Source organism: Myodes glareolus, chromosome 22 (assembly GCF_982192425.1).
Source record: "Myodes glareolus chromosome 22, mMyoGla1.1, whole genome shotgun sequence".
Classification (NCBI taxonomy): Eukaryota; Metazoa; Chordata; class Mammalia; order Rodentia; family Cricetidae; genus Myodes; species Myodes glareolus.
This window is the reverse complement of record NC_142047.1, coordinates 36,991,475-37,012,112: the sequence shown is the minus strand read 5'-3', so window position 1 is coordinate 37,012,112 and position 20,638 is coordinate 36,991,475. Positions and strand designations below refer to the sequence as shown.

The 20,638-nt window shown below is 41.5% G+C and overlaps 1 protein-coding gene and 1 long non-coding RNA gene across 2 annotated transcripts in view; one reads left to right on the top strand and one right to left on the bottom strand.

The window, feature by feature from the left end:
- The window catches only part of LOC125402444 (uncharacterized), a 39,639-nt gene extending 26,536 nt beyond the window's left edge, over positions 1-13,103 (top strand). Inside the window, exons 5-6 of the long non-coding RNA XR_014999025.2 lie at positions 9,777-9,958; positions 12,660-13,103. This is a non-coding gene — a long non-coding RNA (uncharacterized LOC125402444). The remainder of the gene's footprint in view (positions 1-9,776; positions 9,959-12,659) is intronic.
- Cfdp1 (chromatin remodeling protein CFDP1) overlaps positions 1-20,638 on the bottom strand; it is an 83,326-nt gene that overhangs the window by 29,241 nt on the left and 33,447 nt on the right.

The window sequence follows — 20,638 nt, the reverse complement described above, 5'->3', positions numbered from 1 at the left end:
TGCTTCTACCTCCTCAGCGCCAGGATTATAAACGTGATACTACAGGTGACTTATTTAATGCTGGTGATTGAACCCAGGGCACTGTATATACTAAAGAAATACTCTACAAGCTAAAGCCTATCCACAGCCCAAACACTCCGATTTCTCTTTTGTTGTTGACTGTGTGTGTGCACATGGGTGTATATACACACATGGAGGTCAGAAGACAAGCTGTGGGAGTAGGTTTCTCTCTCTACCATATGGGTTTTGGGACCTGAACTCAGGTTGTCAGATGTGAACGCAAATACATTAACTCACAGAGTCATCTCCAACTCTACTTGAGTTTCTAAAGAAATGAAGCAGCAGCTTTATAGGTATCACAATCAGCTTATCAGAATCTAAATGACTTTGTTTTAAAATCATATTTCTAGATCTGGAGGATTAGGATTGTAACCAAGATAGTGACAATAACTCCTAGGGCCTCTTTTAAATCATAAGACACTATCAGCAATCAATCACTATGAGAAAAATTATCTTGGGGAAGAAATAATTTCTGGTTACTCAAATATAACCTATTTAAAGCAGACCGCTGTTGTGTGGTGGGGTAAGGATGGTATCAGCCTGCTTTAGTAAGATGCCTGGTTAATAATGTTTTCTTCTTCTCCTCTATCACTCTGAGATATTCACACAAAGTTCAACACTTATATTGCTCTATTAAAAAGTTTCTTTTCTGAATGATGGGCAGGAAAATCCTTCAATTAAACATCAGTATCCACAGGTCAACACATCACTCAGTGCTCATCAGAGAAGCTTCTATTGGCAGTAGATGGTGATTAACACAGAGACCCAAAGCTGGCCATGGTGCAGAGATTAACAAACTGAATGATGTCCAGTCCTAAACGGAACAAATACTGCACTTTCCCCCTGCTCCCCCCCCCCCCCCAAAACCCAGTTATTGACAGAAGAAGGGATGAAAGAGTATAAGAAGCAGAGGCAGTAGATGACTACCAGCAAACAGTGTCTTCCGGACACAGCCGGGCAGTTGCACGTATGAACTCACAGTAGTTGTGACAGCACACACAGACTCGTGCAAGCCCATGACAAACCGAATCCCAGCATGGAGTGGGGAGCTGGGCACAAAATACCACCCCTAGCCATGGAGTTGTTGACAAGCGCTAGCTGCTGGGAGAGAGGCAGTTTTCTCTCAGTGCAGTCACCAGTAAGTCAACCACACTCCAGTAGATGACATCCAAGAATATTTGAGTGACACAAATCAGTCTTGATAGGTTTAAGAAAAAGGTGAGATGTTGGGTGGATATGTAAGGGGGGGTAGATCTAGGAAGACTTGGGAGAGAGAAGGTGAATATGATAAAAGTATAGGGCATCAGACTCTTAAAAATTAATAATTTAAAAAAATTGTTGCCCTTTGGTAAAAGGGTAAAATTAGAAGGTGGCTTAGACTGAGGCAAAGCTCGGTGTCAGTGCTTGTCCTGGCATTCTCAAGTCACACACCTCACAGTAAAAAAACAAAAAACAAACAAACAAAAAACCCTCAGTTTTATTATGTTTCTGCAGTAAGAGAAAAGGTGGAATGAAAAACCTCCCCGCAAATGGAGTCAGAATAGAAAGCCCAAGACAAGACATAGAAGCCCCTCAGCAGACCTCGCTTCTCTGCCACACAGGTTCTTCTCACTTCTGGCTCTCATTTGCTCAGTGGGAGTCAACTCATAAAGCAGAGGAATGTTGTTTCAGCTTGACAGAAAGCTTTTAAGAACAGGGTCAGTGCAAGGACCAGATTCCTCATGAATTCATTAACAAGACGGGTCACCTTGGCCTCAGGGTTCATTCATCAGCAGGAAAAGCTCTGCTGGTAATGGCTGGTTGTTTCCTGCACACTCAAAATGCACAGCAGAGCAGTGGTCTCCATTGTGACTCTGCTTCCGGACTGGGAAAAAATATTTTTACGATGACCACTCTTTTCTTAGGCTGGTGTACATTTGGCTCAAAGGCACTGTGGGCTCCCACTCCCAGGGCACTTCTTATTTATTTATTTATTTATTTATTTATTATGTATACAACATTCTGTCTGCGTGTATGCCTGCAGGCCATAAGAGGGCACCAGACCTCGTTACAGATGGTTGTGAGCCACCATATGGTTGCTGGGAATTGAACTCAGGACCTTTGGAAGAGCAGGCAATGCTCTTAACCGCTGAGCCATCTCTCCAGTCCTCCCAGGGCACTTCTTACTGCCCCCTTTCCAGTCGCTATGTTCTGATGCTGCTGCTTTCTTCAGCAGGGCTCACTGACAAGGAGAGTTTATAATGAGTTGTGTGTACATGCCGACAGCCGTAACTAGAAAGCTTCTGCAGGAACTGCCTGCCAGGCCACCTGTATAGCACAGCATTAGCCATACTTCTCTGGCTGCCATCCTTTTTTTCTTTCCCTGAAACAGGGTTTCCCTGTGTAACAGTCCTAGCTGTCCTGGAACTAGCTCTTGTAGACCAGGCTACCTTCGAACTCACAGGGATTCACCTGCCTGTGCCTCCCGAGTGCTGGGATTGAAGGCATGCGCCACCACCGCCTGGCCCTGGCTGCCATTCTTGATCCTACTAACCGTACTCCAAAGTGAGATTCAAAGCCACTAATGGAAACCCAAGTGATTTTGTTATAGCATACACAAATGCTTTGTTTCATAATGTTGAGCTTGGAATCTGGCTGAGGAAACCCATGTAAGACCGCACAATTAGCATGCTGTCAAGAGAAAACAGGTGCTTCTCTCTGAAATAAGACACTGGTTGAGTTGGCAGAGGGCTCCAAAACACAACTCTGAGACAAACATCTTGGTGCTGGGCAGCACACAGAGTGTATTCTGCGTCGTGCTGACAGTCATAGGCAGGAAGGCTCCTTTGACCTTTAGATACATAGCAGGTTTCAGTAGGAAATGAGGGACAGGGTGGTTTGTGGGAAAGCTGACACTTTTCACAGCTTTGGCCTCAGCATTTCTGAAGGAGTTGAAGAGTTCTTTTCCTCCTCTGCTTTTTATTTACCCTCATTTCTAAGATTGTCTTTGCACGCTTGGTTTATGTTTTCCTCAAGTAGCCAAATAAAAAGGCAGCATGGATCCATAAAAACAGCTCTCACTAGAACAAACAAAGGTTTCAATCTTTCAACTCTGCTTTGGTCCTTAGCCTTGCTAAGGTTCATTTCCCACGGTCTGTCTCACACGTAAAGTGGCATTTAACTGATACACATTCCAGCTTTGTGCTTCACGGTGGCCTCACGCCTGAATGTCCCAGGCCATAAGTGATGGTTCCACTCAGCACGTTGCAAAATCTACTGCTGGGACCCTTCCTATATACCCGTGTGCCAGAGGTTTTAGAACCCATTGCTAATTCTGTAACTTATTTTTCACTGTAAGATGTTGAGATTCGAGGCTTGGAAGACGGCTCATTAAATCAAGCGTTTGCTGTGCAAGTGTGAGGACTAAGGTTCGAAGCCTCAGGGCCCATGTAAAAGCCTGGTATGTGTGGCAGCCAGAGGAAGCTGCTTAGCTAGACTAGATAGAATTAACAAGCTCCAGGTTCAACAACAGATCTCCCCTCATTAAGTAAAGTGGAGAGAGACTACCTGATGTCAACTTTGTATCTATCTCCATATACACACATGCCTATGTACACATACACACAAGCACACATACAAATGCACACACGAGCAGATGCTTAATTTTAAAAAAGACATAGAGAAAAATAGTATTTTCTTAATTATTATCACTGGAAAATGCTAGGACGTTTTGAGAAACTGCTGTTCGTGGGGGTGACCATCCTTGCTGACACTTCTTCTCACTGATACCTCTTCCTACTCCTTCCTCCAAGAAGAACAGCTGGAACTTTGGTGCACAAGCTGCTGTGTTGAGACTAACACAGCTCCTGACAGCTTTAGCAGAGGCAGTTTGTTCTCACTACAGCTGATTAGCAGGAAGACTACAAGAGTTTGCTTGATCAGAAAGAGGAGAGCAGGCAGCAAGGAACTCACTGCTGTCATCACTTTCCATGCATGCTGGTAGCTAAAGCCAAGAACAGGATCAAGAATTATGCCTGATTCCTGTATACCACATAACCCTGCTCCACCAAAGCACAACCTCCTCTCCCTAAGCTCTCGAGGGAAGAAGGGAAACTATAGAGGCTAGGTGGCTGGGTAGAGAGTCAGGAGCCTTTGTGCATCCTAGGGCAAAATAGATTGCATATTGTGATGTCATCTATCTTGTTGATAATGTTTTGACTGCTTTCCTGAACTTTCAAGACTTTAAATTTGTTTGCACAGAAGCCCCAACCATAACAATATGGTAACAGGAGAACAAGATCACTTGTTTTCCTATTGTGAGCGGTTTAAAGTAAAGCAACATATGGATGACAAGGAGTGGAATTCAAGGAACTTGAAACAATGGCTCCAGTGAGGACGTGTGGCCTTCATAATAATCTCCTGAGAGGATGCTCCCTTGCTTAAAGTATGTTGAATATTCAAGGTTTGCTAGTACAGACTGGTGTCAGTGCTGAAAGGTCATGAGACTGTGTTCTGGATCTTGACAGGGAAGAAGCAGGTGAACACAAACACAAAATGCAAACTAAATAGCCTCAGGACCAGAAAACTTGCCAAACCTCTCTAAGGGAAATCTCAACTGCGCATCATACCAGATGACAGATAGGAGGCAGGAAGCAACAAAAACTACATCATCTCCAACGGTCATACTTTAATTTTCCAAAATAGCTCTAAAAACTTCCACTCAAAAGAGTCAACATGCTTGCAAGAGAGTCTTTGCCACCTCATTCCAACTGTAGAAACAAATCACCCCAATTCCTTGCTCTGTTACACTGCTTAAAAAAGAATTATAAGTCTTGTCAGCCAATAGGATTTCCCACCCTGAAAAATGACAGCTTCAGACGGGGCGGTGGTGGCTCACATCTTTAATCCCAGCACTCGGCAGGCAGATCTCTGTGAGTTCAAGGCCAGCCTGATCTTCACAGCTAGTTCCAGGACAGGCTCCAAAGCTACAGAGAAACCCTGTCTCGAAAAAACAAAACAAAAACTAAGCTTCTCTTAGAAAATGCACATGGTCTCCTCTATCCTTTCATCTGGCGGCAAGTTGTTAAAGGCAGAGTGAAGTCTGAGAGCTCAAGCATATTGACAAAATAAGTATTGTGATTACAAACATGAACAACCACACAAAGCAATACCTCTTTATTAACAGAAAATTAATTTTTTTAAAAAAAAGGCTGCTTAATCAAGAACCTGTCACAGATTGGTGAAGACTCGGGAGATCTGACAACTTACTACAGGAGAAAATACACATGTGGATCCTGGAACACAGAATGATTTTAGTGGGAATGTCTTGGCTAGGGCCTCCTGAATAAAGTAGAATAGGAAGGGCATGAGTGGATAACCTAGTCATGTTCTTATCTCACTGGGAAAGTACCTAAATTCTTATATGGATGCTTGGTTATGGGATTTTCCTACACAGGCCTCGGGTTGAAGAAGCTTCCTTCTGTCTAGATTGCTGAGAGTTACTTCATCCTTCTTATGGCTGAATAACATTCCACTCATAGATACACAATATTTTGTTTATCCGTTTATCACTTGGTTGTTACTAGGCTGTTTCTACTTCCCAGCACATTTGTGCATCAACTTTCTGTGTGGCTGTTTTAATTTCTCACAGGTATAGTAAGTGGAACTGTTGGGCCACAAGCTATCTGTGTTGGCTAATTTTATGTCAGCTTGACCCAGGCTAGAACAGTCTGAGAGGAGGGAACCCCAGCTGAGAAAATGCCTCCATAAGATTGGGCCATAGGTAAAGAAACCTGTAGATTTTCTTAATTAGAGCTCAATGCGGGAAGGCCCAGACTACTGTGGGTGATGCCATCTCTGGGCTGGTGGTCCAGGGTTCTATAAGAAAGTAGCTGAGCAAAGCCATGAGGAGCAAGCTAGTAAGCAGCACCCCTCCATGGCTACTGTATCAGCTCCTGTCTCCAGGTTCCGACCATTAGAGTTCCTGCCCTGACTTCCATCAGTAATGGAATGTTACCTGGAAGTGTAAGCTGAACAAATCCTTTCCTCCCCAAGTTGTTTTGGTCATAGTGTTCCATCACAGCAGTAACAACCCTAACTAGGGTAGTGACTCTGTTTATGCATGTATGTATGTATGCATGTATGTATGTATGTATGCATGTATGTATGTATGCATTTTTGAGGAAATGCCGATTTCTTTCCTGTGAAGCATTTATATCTAATCAGCAATACAGAATGGTCTCAGTATGGCTACACCTGCTATGTTCAACCTTTCTTTTTCTTTCTTTCTTCTTCTTCTTTTTTTTTTTTTAAAAAAGAGAAACAGTCTCTCTTTGTAGTGCACACTGGCTTGAAACTCACAATCCTTCTGCCTCAGGCTACTGAATACTGGAATTACACATGTTGAACCTCCACTCCTGGTGCTCATCTTTTTAAAAAATTATTTAACTTTTAACTTTTATTTTACATGTATGGGTGTTTTGCCAGCATGCACATCTGTGCAACACATGAGTGACCGGTGCCTGATGAGACCAGAAGAGGGTGTCAGATTGTTGAAACTAGGGCTACAGATGTGAGCGACCGTGGGTGCTGGGATCCACGCAGGCCCTCTGGAAGACTCGCTAGCCCCCCAAATTATTATTATAGTCACCCCAGTAGGAGTAAATTGGAATTGTGGTTTGATCTGCATTTTCCCAATTAATTATATACACCAAACTCTTTAAGTAAATATTACTATCATAAATCTATTATAGACATGTAATTGGCCATGATTAAAGTTAACAGATAACCTTAAACCACACTAAAATCCTTGCCAGAAACCACATGAACAGACAGCATAAGCCTACTCACTGCAGGACTTTTCCTTTGTCATAATAGAGATGAGAAACGGACACAATTTTAACAAAGAAAATTAGCTGGATATCACAGTTACCTTGTTTGCAAAACAATGGGTAAGAAAACTCTGTAAGCAGACTCCAGGGTACAGTAAGTGAAAACAAAACAAAAAGAGCTCTGAGACACACGAAGCAAACACTGCCAAGCTTATGTGGAAACACAGCCATCTCTACCGTAAAATTACAGTAAAGGAGTCTAATTTATAGAGATAAGAAGGAAAAAAGTCCTTTCATAGCCACTGATGCATCTCTAGTGAAATACATTCCAAGGACAATCAGAGTTGCAAAAATGAATATAGCAAACACTAACTGGCCATAGGCAGGAAATGCACAAAATTAGACTGGATTATTTGGTCACACCAGATCACATGTCAGCTATCAAAGACAACAGGGAGAAGTGTCAAAGGACATGCGAACTTACTTGAAGTAGTAATGGCCAAAGAAGAAACAACTTGAGAATCAGTCTGGATGGTAACTATTGTAAACTGAAATAATACCAAGTATTTATATTTATGGATTCAAAAAATGAAAAACAAAAACTGAAAAATAAGTTCATGGCCTCATATACAAACATTAAGTAGTCACTATTGGAGGACGTCAGTGACTGAATCAGTGTGCAGACAGGTAAATAAGTGAAAACAATCTCTTTTTCCTAAGAGGAAGAAAGATTCTTTACAACACTTATAAAGACATAAATTTCTCCTCCTCCTGTCACAATTTTGCAAACATTACCAGATTTACAGCCATCACTAGCTACTACTATCACAATTTTTTAAAATTTGAAATAAAAAATGCTACTCAACATTTTCAATACTATACATGATATGATCCGTAATAAAAAACAAACAAAGCTGGGTATGGTGGCACACATCTTTATTTCCAGCATTTGGGAAGCAGCGGTAGTTAGATATCTATGAATTCAAAGCCATCTCGGTCTACATAGTCAGTCCAGGCCAGCCAGGGCTATGCAGTGAGACCCTATTCCCCAAACAAACAAAAACTGCTCAACTATACATGAGTGAAATCTAATCAAGTCTTTAGATCTAATACCAGTTTGTAAGAAACACAAAGAATAGAGGAATACATTATATAACACTATGGCCAAGTCAGGTGGGTGGCACATGCCTACAATACTGATACTTGGAGAAGACAGGAAGATCAGAGGTTCAAGGGCAGCCTGGGCTATACGAGATCCTGTCAAAAACACAACAGAAAAATAGCCTTTCTATGAGAACATGTCAAGCAAAATCCAGGATGTGGAAAACTCCACGGGATAAACACAACCTAGTTTCTTCAACATACACAGTTCATGTATGAATAAACAAATGTACACCAAGGCTCAAAAGGCAGAGATATCAACAACTGCCCTTAGCGGACCTAATTGGATACAAATGACTACAGAGCCAGTAAACACCTGAGCAAAGCTGGCTGGCTGAGCAGGGTGGGATGAATGCAGCAGTATAAAGCCCTGTGGCCCAGGCTGGCCCAGCGGTCTAGCTGACCTTAAGAATCTCCTGACTATACTTGCCAAGTGCTGGAATTACAGGAGTGTGGCATAGCACCAACTTAATTTTTAATTACTGAAGCTGGGTAAAAACAAACAAATGGGCCCTATGACATAATGATTTTTAAAGATCCTTAGGAAATCTTTTATTTTTCTTTTTTTCTCTGAGAGCTTTGTATCATTTTACTGAATCTCTGCTCTGTGCCTCTTTTGGGGACCAGAAAAGACTAACTGTAGCTAAAACAGATGCTTCTACACTCCACTGTCATTATCTTTATGTTTAAAAGAATTTCCACAGAGATCATAAAAATTCATCCTAACGAATCTTAATTATATCAACCATGCCTCTAATGAAGCAGGTGCACTGCTCACATCAATATTAAACAGAAAATTAAGCTGGATTGCTTGGATGAACCAAGCTTTTCACCGGGGGAGTATTTTAATCTGCGAGAAAAGGGAAATGGGGACACAATCTTCACATAATTTCTAGTTCTCTAAATAAATGAAGTCCACAAAGGAAGAAAACCCTTCATTTAGAAAACGAACAAAAGCATCACTCCCATCAGGGTGCCCAATACCTCCGTGTGACGGTTCTTCCTCTCCCAGCGTGACAGCCATGATCAGTTATAAGGGGCCAGGATAGTATCTGCCACACTCTCTCTGCCTTTGCTTCCTGGCTCCCAGGTCCTTGGAAAAGCATTGTTATACAGTGGGAGGAGCCCTAGTTTTGAAGTCGGACAATCTCTACCTCCTAGTACACTAGGCAAACTAATAGGACTTTATAAAGCTGTTCTTTTTTTTTTTTTAAGGGGCTAAAGCTGTTCCCTTTAGTCTTAGAGATCATACACATTAAAAAACCACAGTAAGGGCTGGAGAGAGAGCGCAGGAGTTGAGTGCTTGCTGCTCTTACAGAGGACCCAAGTTCAGTTACCAGCATCCCTGTAGAGTGGCTCACAATTACTTTTAACTTCAGCTTCGTAGGCTCCAACACCCTCTTCTGGATTAATTAGGTACCAGCACTCATGTGTATATAACCCCTTCTCACACAAATATATACACATAATTTAAAAATAATAAAACTAAATATTAAAGGGGCTGGAGAGATGGCTCAGTGTCAAGAGCACTGGTTGTTCTTCCAGAAGACCCGGGTTCAATTCCCAGCACCCACATGGCAGCTCACAACTGTCTGAACACTAAATTCCAGGGGATCCAACATTGTCATACAGACATACATGTAGGTAAAACACCAATGCATGTAAATTAAAAATAATAAATATTTTTAAAAAGCCAAGGTAGAAGCTCATTAAGTAACCATTCCCACCATTCTCTTTTGTATCCAGTGCTGCTGAAAGAACAGAGTGCCAAGTCACTACTGCCACCGTCTGAAGGGTGACACCATGTCTAGGGAGCTGAGGAAAGGAAGGAATGGCCCACAAAGGGATGTTGAATTACTTGCCTTTAAGACTTCCTCCTGTGTGAAGGGTAACATGGAGAATTGTGGTGATACAGAGACAGAAAACAGGTATGTAGAAGTCAGATGATCCTGAAGTAGGACAGCACTGATGGCTTCAGACATTTTTGTTGGGCCAGAAAGGTGGCTCAGTGGGTAGAGGCTCTTTACACACAGGCCTGGTAAACCGAGTTCAATCCCACAGCGGGTAGGAGAGAGTTGATACCCCAAAACTGTCCTCTGACCTTCACACACCACTACTCATACCCACACACAAAATAAATAAATAAATACATAATTAAATTCAATTGAAAAAGAATTTGTGTCCATTTGATCACAGAATTGTTTTCCTTCATCACTGGGATTCTAGTCCTGGAAGACAGAAACTGTTTCATTCTTCTCTACATCCCTAGCAAAAAAAAAAAAAAAAAAAAAAAAAAAAACTTTGTCAAAAGTATTTTTTAATTCTAAGCAGCTAAACAAAGTAAGAAAGAAAGGGAAGTAGGGAAGAGAGAGAGAGAGAGACAGAAAGACAGACCGAGACCAAAGGAAGCCAATCTCACTTAAGAATGAAGTAACAGTTTGTGGAGTGCCTGTCACTTGCCCCACACAGGACATTATGGCGGGAAAGAGGTCCTAATGCCTGATGTCAGGCTTAGAGTCACATGAGCAAGAGATGGGTAGGGTTAGAGGAGTCGCATGTATACAGATGGGAGCACCACAGCCTCAATTGTGACAAGTGCATTTTAGTTCTACAAGATGTTGGGTAAGGTATACACAGAGCACACTCTAGTTAGCTTTGCGGTTTTTTCTTTTTCTTTTTTATTTTTTTGAGACAGGGTTTCTTTGTGTAGCTCTGTCTAGAACTTGCTCTGCAGACCAGGCTGGCCCAGAACTCGCAGAGAGTGGCTGCTTTTGCCTCCCAAGTGCTGAGATTAAAGGCATGCACCACCACTGCCTGACTTCATTAATTTTCTTAATGTAATGGGAAAGGTATTGGGTGTTTTTTGTTTGTTTGTTTGTTTGTTTGGTTGGTTTTGGGGGGTTTGGGGAGGGATTGAGACAGGATTTCTCTGTGTAGCCCTAACTGTCCTAGAACTCACTCTGTAGATGAGGCTGGCCTTGAACTCACAGACACCTACCTCTGCCTCCAGAGGATAAAGGCACCAACCACCACTAATCACTCAGCAAGTATTGTTTTAAACATAAATATTGCTGTTTTGGGGCCAGGAAGATGGATTAGTAAATAAAGATGTTTGCTCTGCAAACCTAGTGACCTGAGTGAGTTTGAGCTTTAAGACCCAAATAGTGGAAGGAGAGAAACTGACTCTCACAAGTTACCTTCTGACTTCCACATGGGTGTCATGACACAATTGTGTCCACATATATACACATGCACACACAAAGTAAATGAGTAAATAAATATCAATTAAAAAAAACCACTAAAGTAACCTAGGTATGGTGATGGTGGCACACGCCTTTAATCTCTGCACTGGGAAGACAAGGCAGGCAGACCTTTGTCAGTTTGAGACCAGCCTGGTCTATAGATGGAGTTCCGGGATGGCAAAGGCTATTTATTACACAGAGAAACCCTGTCAAGAAAAAACAAAACCAAACAAACTAAAGAAGCTTCCCACAGCAACAGAGTATCCTTTGCTAGAACAGCAACAGGACACTTGTGTTTTGAAAAACAAATGAAGTATACAGCTTGATTATTACTAAATAATCTTAATTTAGACATATCTAGTGCCATGGTCATATTAGGTGATTATATGGGGAAACTAAGTGAATGCATCATTTTATAAGTTGTCTGATGATGATTACTCAAAATAAAAGTATTCTGAAACTTATATAGAAATTTTGTTTTTATAAGAAATAAAATAGTTTAAATAAAACAAACTATACATTTATAATAAAAATGAACCTAAATTTAATAACACGTAGTCAAACCATGGCTCTTTTTGTTTTGAGTCAAGGTCTTGGCTGGCTTGGAAGTTACAATATAAATCAAGCTGACCTCAAACTCAAAGAGATCTCAAACTTTGATTCATTTCTTTAGTTTATTTTTGTTTGTTTTTGAAAGAGGGTCTCATCACTTAGCCCTGTCTGGCCTCGAATTCACAAAGATCCACCCACCTCCACCAAGGTTCTTTTCTTGAAGGTTTGTTTTAGTCTCATTTATGTGTCCATGCTTACATGCACGTGTAAGGGAGGGTCTGTTGACGCCAGAAGCAGGGTCCTGAATCATCTGAAGCCAGACTGATTACAGGTGGTTTTGATCTCCCTGACATCAGTGCTGGGAACCAAACTTGGGTTCACTGAAAGAACAGCAACATTCAAACACTGAGCCATCTCTCTAGGCCCAGAACCTTGGTTCTTAAGTAGATTGTCTTTTTTAACAACTTGAATGGAAAGTAACCAAAAAGCATTTCTCCTGGGAACAAAGGTCTCCAAAAGACAGCATTTATGCAACTGATCTGCAAGCTGAATTACCTGCTTGGGTGATAGAGCACCATTTCATTTTAAAGTGTCTGGCAGATAAACTGTACTCGTTCATGCTTGGGGACTTGACAGGCATCTTCTCATTTCTCAAGAATGAACGAAGTAAGTCTGTCACAAGGAGAACAACTGGCAGCACTGGTTGCCAATGATAAATTCTGAGTTTTAGAATTTTGGAAAATTTGTACATACCACCACGAGCTGGATGACCTCCCAGTACTTTAAACAGTTTTCTGATGAAATTGGCAGTAATAGTAATCAACGTTATTTACAGAAACTACCCAGTGAGGTCAGCCAACACAAGAAGAGCAGCATAATCCAGCAAGTAAGTATGTTCCAGCAAGCGCCATGCGGTGCTACAGATCGTGTCGTGATGATGGCTGGTTCTTCAGGCTGCAATGCAACTGCACAGAGAGCGCGGATGGCGCCCAGACTGCACCACTAAACCAGAGGAAACCAGCACTCTTTCCATGTTCGCGCAGCAGCACAGGGCAGTCAACACCATCCAAACTGCTAAAATGTTCCTTTCTCAACTATCCATTTGCATAAAGCAATCTGTCACAGCAGATCACATGCTCACACAGATGTAAGGCTAGCTATGCTAGCCAGACACTAGATTCACAAAACAAAAATGCTGGGTTTTGTAATTAAAAAAAAATATGTTAACATAGGCCTTATCATTATTGTTATTAAAAAATAAATTGCAAGCTGAGCATGATAGCACATCCTTATAATCCCAGCACTTGAAAGGTAGAGACGCGGGGGGGGGGGGGAGGGGGGGGAGGGGAGGTTGTTGCAAATTCAAGTGCAGCCTGATTTATGTAACAAATTTCAGAACAGCGAGGGCTGCACAGTGAGATCTTGTCATTGAGCAAACAAAAAAAGAATTTTAAAATATTTTAATTTCCCTACAATAAATAGCAACAGTTAAAACTCAGTTAAGGGCTGGAGATGGTTCAGTGGTCAAAAGCACATATGGCTCTTCCAAAAAACACGAGTTTGGTTCCTATTACCCAGGCTGCTCACTCCGTCTGAAACTTCTGCTCTGAGAGATCTGAGGTCCTCCACAAACCTACCTGCACACACCCAAATACATATACATAATCTGAAATAATAAAATAAAAATTGATAAAACCTGCTCAATAATTCTCAAGAGCAGAAAGAGGCCCCGAGAACAAAAAGATAAGAACTGCTGATTTAAGCAATGTGTGCATTAGCTTCTCGCCAGCAGGGGAAGCCAGGCTCCTATTAACAAGGAATAATTCACACCAACAGCTCTAAAATAGCAAAGCTCTGAGGAGGCAACTATACTGCTGATTGAGTGCTAGATTCTAGTCTGGGCATTGCTCCCCACCTGCCAGAGGGGAAAAAAAAAAAGACCGAGGGGAGGCAAGGGAAAGGATAAAATGGCCATTTTGCAAATCATTCAAACAGTCTCCCCTGAAATGGCGATGCAGTTACGCCCTGTAAGTAGTCACTCTACCAAGCACTGGTGCTTACCTTCCATCAGACTCTCCTACAAGGGTGTCAACAGCCAGCAAATATAGACATTTAGGATCATTAAAAAAGATGTTTTGCAGGGCTGGAAAGATGGCACAGTGATTAAGAGCACTGGCTGTTCTTCCAGAGGACCAGCATTCAATTCTTATCAGCCACAGGGTTATCTGTTAATTCCAGTTCTAAGGGATCCTACACTTTCTTCTGACTTCCACAGCCATATATGTAGGCAAGGCAAAATAAACATAAAATAAGAATTAAAAAACGAATTAGTTTGTTTTGGGGGTTCTGAGATAGGGTCTCACTCTAACCCACATTCACTATGCAGGCAAAGCTGTCCTTCTAATTCATTTGCCCTTCGTGTCCCAAGAGTAATGCCCGTCTGGTTTATGAGTTAACCACCATTACCATACCAACCTTTCGGCTCTTCTTCTTAAGACTTTTTTGTTGTTGTTTTTGTTTTTTAAGACAGGGTTTCTCTGTGTAGCTCTAATTGTCCTGGAATTAGCTCTGTAGACCAGGCTGGCCTTGAACTCACAAAGATCTGCCTGTCTCTGCCTCCAAAAGAGTGAAAGCGTGCACCACCACTGCCCTGAAGATTCTTTCTTCTTCTTGGGGTTGTTTATTTTGGAGATCAAATCTTGCTATATAGCCTGAGCTGGACTTGAACTCACATCTGTAACCTACTCTGGCCTGGAACTCACAGAAATACTCCTGCCTCAGCCTCCCTAGTGTCCTTTTGTTATGAATGCAAAGTATAAAACCATAAGAAGTGCAGGGCGTGGTGGCATATGCCTTTAATCTCAGCATTTGGGAGGGGCAGAGGCAGGCAATCTCTGAGTTGGAGGCCAGCAAGTTTTAGGACAGCCAGGGATACACAGAGAAACCCTGTTTTAGGAAGGGGAAAAAAGTTTTTGAGACAGGATCTCATGAAGTAGCCCAGACTGGCCTAAAATTTATGGTTCTCTTGCCTCACCCTGAGTGTTAGGAGTACAAGTGTACACTATCCCAGCCACTCAGATGACTTGTTTTTGTATTGTTAAAATGCATGAGAAGTAAGTTAACAAACAGTTGAGCCAGGTGTCATTTTGCACACCTGTAATCTCAGCTACTTGAGAGCTAAGGCAGGTGCACCTTGAGTGTGAGGTCAGCCTGGCTCAGTGTAGTGAGACTATATTCCAAAATAAAAAGGAAGAAAGTTGTGAAGGTAGCTGAGCAGTGGAGTGTATGCCTAACACACGTCAGGCCTGGGTTCGATCCTAGCATGTTGGAGGGACACTGTTAAAGCAGGTGTGGCTTTTGGTTTAGAAAATACATTTACTATATTTCAATAAAATGTGCAGCACAGTAAGAAGTCCTCAGCCACAACACAAGCCAGGAGCCTGTGGGCTGAAGGACCTTCCGTAAGACTACCAGGTACTCTTTTTCGCTTACAAGCAAACCTCTATGAGTGCTGTTTTGTCAAGGGAAAAGAATCGCTACGACTAAATTGTAGTTTGCTGTGGACCTTTACACTTTTTTTGTGTGTATATGGTTTTTTCAGTTCAGGTCTTACTATAGCCCAGGCTGTCCTCAAACTCAGGACAGTTCTCCACTGAGATGCCTCCTGAGTGCTGGGATTGCAGGTGTTGAGTTACTATGGACAATTCTCACTTTTGACAGCAAACTTCTGTCCCACAGAGCTGTTTTATATACCAGCACCAATTTCTCTTTTAAATGATACTGCCTGGAACCAGTATCTACTACGGTAGCTGCAGATCTGGTGGCAATAGACAGTCTTGTTGTTTAAGAACAAACTGTTGGCTCTGAAATCCAGCCACCTGCCTTCTGCAATCCAGGGGCATGTCAGCTAGGAATATTCAAGAATTGCTACAAGGAGACAGAGAGCATCAAACCACCCTCATTCAGGCATTAAGAAAGAACCTGATAAGATACTTGATGTGGGATTTCCCTCTGTATGCTGTGAATATGTTTTATTACCATTGGTTAATAAAGAAGCTGCTTTGGCCTATGGCAGGGCAGAATAGAGCTAGGTGGGAAAACTAAACTGAATCCAGGGACAAAGAAGGTGGTGTCAAGGAGATGACATGTAGTTGTCAAAGGTGACAGATGTCGGAACCTTAAGTAAGCAACAGCCTCATGGCAACACATAGATTAACAGAAATGCGCTAATTCTTTAAAAAATTTTTATTGATTTTATTGGGCTATATATTTTTTTCTCTGCTCCCCTCCGTTCCTCTACCCTCTCCCATGGTTCCCATGCTCCCAATTTACTCAGGAGATCTTGTCTTTTTTTTTGTACTTCCCATATAGATTTGATCCATGTATGTCTTTCTTAGGGTCATCATTGTTGTCTATGTTCTCTGGGATTATGAACTGTAGGCTGGTTTTTCTTTTGCTTTATATTTAAAAACCATTTATGAGTGAGTACATACGATATTTGTCTTAGAAATGGGATAATTTAAGATGTAAGACTTAGTTAATAAATAGCCTGAGCTAATAGGCCAAACAATGTTGTAATTAATATAATTTCTGTATGATTATTCGGGTCTGGGTGGCTGGGAAACAAAAAGCAGTCTCCGCTTACAAATACTCTGCATTCTGGCCCTGAAGCCAGTTTTGACAATGTCAAGTCTGTGGAGAAAGAAAAGAGGGAGGGAGGAAGGGAGGGAGGGAGGTAGGGAGGGAGGGCGGGAGGGAGGGAGGGAGGGAAGGAAATGCTCACACTGTTCATCTACGAAAAAGCACATTAGCCAATCCTTGCCCTACACCCCATGAACACACAATCTTTAAAAGAGACAAGACTTTTCACACCAGGAAGTGTGAACAGAGAAGACACTACTAACTGCTCCTCTGGGGCCTATGCAGAAATGACAACAAAAGGCTGGGAACATGTGACCCACACAAAGGGTTGGAGCTCAACTTGGTGGCATTATGTTGCAATCTCATCATTCGACAGACTGAGGCAGGAGGATTACCACATGTTTGAGGCTAGCCTGAACTACGTAGTGAGTTCTAGGTCAGCTTGGGCTAAAGAGATGCTGTCTACAAAACAAAACAAAACAAAACCACCCCCCATAAGCATCAATCTATTACTTTAAACATCTTTTTGCCAGAAGGAAGATTAAAGGTTTCATTTAATAATTTACCTGAAAATGGTAATATACACAGCAAAATAATCAAAAGGCATTAGAAATGTAGCCTACATTCCACTCTCTGCTGCCTCTCCACCAACAAAGTGCCCTTTGTCTGAGACGGGCCTCCAAGAGCTGACACTAAAGCTGCAGTTCCCAAAGTGTCACAGGGACCCAGAGACCTCACTTTCGTGATACTAGGACAGTCTCCCCTTTTCTCTTACAAGCTATGGTGGCATTTCCCACAGGGCATGTGTTATAACTCTGACAGCCAGTAGAGATGCTAAGCAGCTGTGAGTTGGCAATCAGATATGCAAACAGATATGAAGGAGATTCATAAAAATATAAAATGCCACATTTCATACTGCAGTCTAGAAGCTCTACAAAATATACACAAAATTATGCTAGTCACATTGATAGGAGATGGGTATTTATTTTTCAAAATAAATTAATGTTTTAAATTTTCCTGTTTTAATTTAATATCATAAATGTCAATAGGAAGTCTTAACAATTCATATGAATACCAAGGAGACCTAAGACCAGTTTGAGAACTGGTGTGTGGAGTGACTCTAACCCCGGAAGAAGTTTATAAGTCATAAGGCAGTAACTTACATGACTGAACAGCGAGATCAAACGCATTTCTATGAGGGAAGAAGAAAGAGAGCATGGTGATTTCTGACTTGTCTGGACTAACCCTCTCTCAGATAACAATTATAAATGCTAGCTAATGGACACTTGAAGGAACAGAAGGCAATCCAAACAGGCTCCAAATGAGCATGAAGAGGAAGGAAAAGCAGTGCCAGTTCCTCAGAGAGCTTCAGTGTTCTCTACCACAAGGCTTAATCCAGCAGGAAGAGTACATGGGTTTTAGTGTAAGTTTCACATACATGTTAACTCTACTCCCTAGTTTTGTGATCTAATGTTAACCAGGAAAGAAGTCAACCCTGTTATTTTAAAGGGAAAAAATAAAAAGAAACAAAAGAAAATTTTCTTTTCTTTTTAAAAATTATGTTACGTGTGGTATGTGATATGTGTGCGGGTGCCATGAAGGAGTCCAGCATCCTGCTCTATTGCTCTCCATCTTATCTCCCTGACCCTGAAGGTTGCCATTTCAGTAGCGCTTCCATGATCTCTTGTCTCTGCCCAAATTTAGACTGCAGGAATACAAGGTCATCGCCTGCTTTCATACGGGAGCTAGGGATTCAAACCCAGGTCCTCATGCTATGTAAGAAGTGTTCTTACCCACCGAGCCACCTCCCCAGCCCATTTTATTTTAGTCGAGGCTAGAAGTTGTATGTATCAAGAATTACCTGGACCTCTCGAGTGCTGGGTATATAACCATGTCCAGCAAGAAGAATAATTCTTTTAAAAATTTTAGTTACATTTATTTGTGTATGTGTACAAGTGTGCCAGAGCACACGTGTAGAGGTTAGAGGATCACTGGCAGGACTCAGTCATTGCCTTTCACCACGTGTGTCCTGGGCACTGAACTCAGGTTGTCAGGCTTGGCAGCAAACCCCTTTACCCAGTGAGCCATTTTGCTGGTCCAGAAAAATAATTTCTATTGAGCTCTTCTGGACCAGAATGTATATTAAGATATCCTATCTCATTTCATTCTTAAAACAGCTCTATGAAGTTAGAAATTATGATTTCATCTTTTTATCTAAAAGAAACAAGAGTTGAACCAGGCAAGTCTATCCAAGTCCAAAGCATAAAAATTATACTCCTGCTTCCAAAGGAAGCAGGACTATCACAACACCGCTCTGTTTCCTCTACTGTAAATTCAAAGGCCCCAAAATAAAAGCTCTAAGAGTTCAGTCTAAAGAGTGACAAGGAGCTAAGAACTCAGTCGGTAGAAACTCAATCTAGGGACAGCACAAGCTGCATGCTGTGGCCTTCTTATCTGCTCATGAGTAACTCAGCACTGAGTGCTGGGAACACACCCATGTTTACAAGATGGCTGCTGCTCAGCCTTGGTAAATGATCAACTGGATTCTCAAGATATAGATCAGGTCAGTGAAGCTTTCCAGCTCTCTAAGGAAGCACTGCACAACTGCCCACTGACAGACTCAGGATCCAACCAGAAACAAAAACTCACAACAAAAGCAGATCAAGATCCAGGCACCATTTATCTTTTCACGAAAGAATCTAAATAAGGTACTCTGCTCCTGCCTCAGAATCTGCATGCCAGCCCATTTTCTGAACTCCCAGCAAACGATACTCAATTTCTCCTTTTACATTTTGTTCCATGGAAGAAATCTTTGTCACTCACAAATTTAGACTCAATCAAGCCCTGACCCCAGACATGTAAACATACCTTTTACATACCTGGTTGTATTCTAAATAAACAAGAACACACATGTTAGAAAGAATAAAAGCCTCAGTAACATTTATTTCCAAAGTTCCACATGCAAACTGCTCACTAAAGAGGAAAATTAACTTTATCAACTTAGGAGAAACAAAACAGCTCATGACATCATGGTTTTAAATCAGATCACAGGCTAGTTCCCCGTCCAGGAGCAGACAGTTCTGGCTTAGAGGTAAAGCAGTGATGCACCTCTATACAGCCACACCATCCCATTACACTGCTTGCTCTGAAAGCCCCTTCTGACCTGGGTTTACTCAGCTACACTGGCTTAGAGAAAAAGCAAGCACATTTCCAGGGCCACATTCACAAAAATAACACAAGGACCTTTAATACCTTCACAAACAGATGCTCAACTGGCCAAGGGATACTTAAGGGATCTCATTTCATTCATTCTTTGTATGTACATGTGTGTGTGTGTGTGTGTGTGTGTCTGTCTGTCTGTCTGTCTGTCTGAGCTCAAGCTATGATGCAAATGTGAAAGCCAGATGACAGTCTACAGGAGTCAGTTTTCTCCTTCCACCATGCAGACCCCAGACAGAAAACTCAGGTGGTCAGGCTTAGTGGCAAGCATCTTTACCCACAATGCCACCTTGCCTGCCCTCACCTCATCCATTCTTGCTAATCCTTACATACTAATTCTCCTATGGGTCTTTCTCTACATAAAATAATTTCTTTAATATGCAGAATAAAAATAACTCATAAAGATATATCTTTATTACTGAAGTTCTAGAACAGATCTAACAGAAATATAACTTAAAATTCTACAGTAGTCATGTTAAAGTGACCTTATTTCTAATCATTTATTTAACCAAATATATCTAAAATGTTGTATCAACAATATCATTTCTATAAAAATTGACTTGTTTATTTTCTTCGTTACTAATTCTTCAAACTTCAGTATGTTATGCTTCTAGCATCTCTTTTAGACTAACCACTTCCCAATGCTCCAAAGCCATAAGTGGTGTAGAGACCACTACAACAGACAACAAAGTCTGACATATGGTGGCTCACAACTACCCATAACTGCAGTTCCAAGGGACTTGACCCCCTCTTCTGACCTCTGGGGATACCAGACATGCACATGATGCACATATGTACATAGAGGAAAACACTCATACACAGAAATTAAAATAACATTAAAATTTAATGTTTTTAAAATAAATAAAAGGCTGAGTAAGACTAGAAGACACCCTTTACAAATATGTACACAAGCCAAATAATCATGTGGAAAGTACATTATCATCAGTACAAGTT